Source organism: Marmota marmota, unplaced genomic scaffold (genome assembly GCF_001458135.2).
Source record: "Marmota marmota marmota unplaced genomic scaffold, marMar, whole genome shotgun sequence".
Taxonomy (NCBI): Eukaryota; Metazoa; Chordata; class Mammalia; order Rodentia; family Sciuridae; genus Marmota; species Marmota marmota.
In genome coordinates this window covers 28,947,837-28,949,678 of record NW_026000229.1, presented here as the reverse complement: position 1 = coordinate 28,949,678, position 1,842 = coordinate 28,947,837, and the positions used below count along the sequence as shown (strand labels likewise).

The following is a 1,842-nucleotide window of genomic DNA, read 5'->3' as shown; positions in this document are numbered from 1 at the left end:
AGGAGGAGGAGGAGGAGGAGGAGGAAACTTAAATTAGTTGTTTATTCAGGGGATAAAGGGAAGAGAAGGCATGGGATTAGGAGCAAAACTGTGACAAGGGCTGATAGCTATAGATGGCATGTTGTAGCTCTGGAAACTATCTGTCATATGATATTTTAAAATAAACTGGCTTTTGTCTCTTTTGGTATTGTAAACATGTGCTATTTAATATTTTCCAAATTTAAAACTATTTTTTTGCAAACAAAATTTAAAGCCTTTAAGACAAATATCTAAGAAAAAAAGAAAGTCATTTGTTACAAAACTGTGAGGATACCCAAGCAACACCCCACTTAAGATTTGTTAGCATGAACTTGAGAGGTTTTGTCCACTGTTCCTTGGAGTTAAACTGGGTTTTGATGGAACAGGAGCTGCCACTGCCTCCTGTGTCTTCAATCTTGGCTTTTTCCACATTTGTCCTGTAAGGAAGACAAAATTTTGTTTTGCCTTTCTCTACCTCTTCTTTGAATTGCTGTACACAGTCCAGGAATGCCACCATTGCATGATCAAATTTGTTGTCCCAGAAAAACTGCAAACATCCAGGACAATATAATGGCAGCTCCTTAGATTTGTCTGTCAGAGACTCCAGATATGAATGATTTCCACAGGGAACAAGTCAATATCTCTGAAATTTCAGGCCCATCTTATTGGCCAGGGCATGAAGCAGCAACACAGTCTGTCCCCAAGCAGCACTAATCTCATTCCATTCCACAGGAACACTGGGCAGATGACCCATCTGAAATTATTAATTGTGCCAAATTATCCACTGTGCCAGACATGGAAGGTCGCATTAAAGATGTTGGTTTTCTTCAGCTTGTCCAGCTGCATCTGGGCATACCGCATCTGTTTTTCTAAACTCTTCAGCTCATCATCCAGCTCTAGCTGTTGTCATTTAAATTCACTATATTCTCTCTGATTCTGAGCTTCCTCCTGATCTAGTCTCTTAGTCTCAGCCTGGACCTTCTCCAGATTTTTTGCCACTACCTTGCAGTCTTTTTCACATCTTCCAGCTCCTGGATCAGCCTTTTCTCCTCTAATGCCAGCTCCTTCAGCTCTCTCTGTAGTTGTTCACTGTCATCCTCATTCATTTGCTCTAGGATATCCAGACAGCATTTGTAGTTCTGACACTCATTTTCAGTGACATTGAGCTGAGTATCCAGCTGGTTTAAAAGTGTATCTGAGTATCCAGCTGGTCTAAAAGTGTATCTGTGCATTCTTCACACAGCTGGTGATCCACATCTGTCTGGCCCGACATGAGGTCAAAAAGGTCCCCAGTGACCTTCAGTTTTTGGCTGAGATTCTCCATAGTGCTACCATCAGATGCCTCCCGGATCAAAGTGAAGCTGTTAGCACTTTCTGTAGACATCATCCTGGTTGGGGGGATGAATCTGCAAGAGACACCATCCTGGCATTTCAATAAATGACTCCTTTCTTGAGTTAGCCTTTTCCTCCAGGGTGTTTCCTGATTTTGCCTGGGCTGTGGCAAATAATGGAGCTGTGAGCTCTTGGATGACAATACAGGCCAGAATCTTGAAGCTTGTGTCCAGTTTCAGAGGCTAGCTGCAGCACTGGCTATGAAGCTCACCTGTGTGGTGCTGCTAGACATCTTAGACCCCTTCATCCCTGGAGACCCAGAGTCTGCTCTATTATGCTACTGCCCAGTAGCATCGAGCCTTGTCCGGATCGAGGCTTCCTGAACTGCCATCATCCAGTCTTCTTAATTTCTTTTTAATAACACAATTATTCCATTAGGCCAGATATTTACAATGGGAAGTTCAATTCAGTGGTGAATAATTTTTTTTTTAA

The 1,842-nt window shown here is 42.3% G+C and overlaps 1 pseudogene; it reads right to left on the bottom strand.

The window, feature by feature from the left end:
• Positions 1–119: 119 nt before the first annotated feature.
• Positions 120–1,622, bottom strand: LOC107137794 (annotated as a pseudogene).
• Between the last annotated feature and the right edge of the window lie 220 nt (positions 1,623–1,842).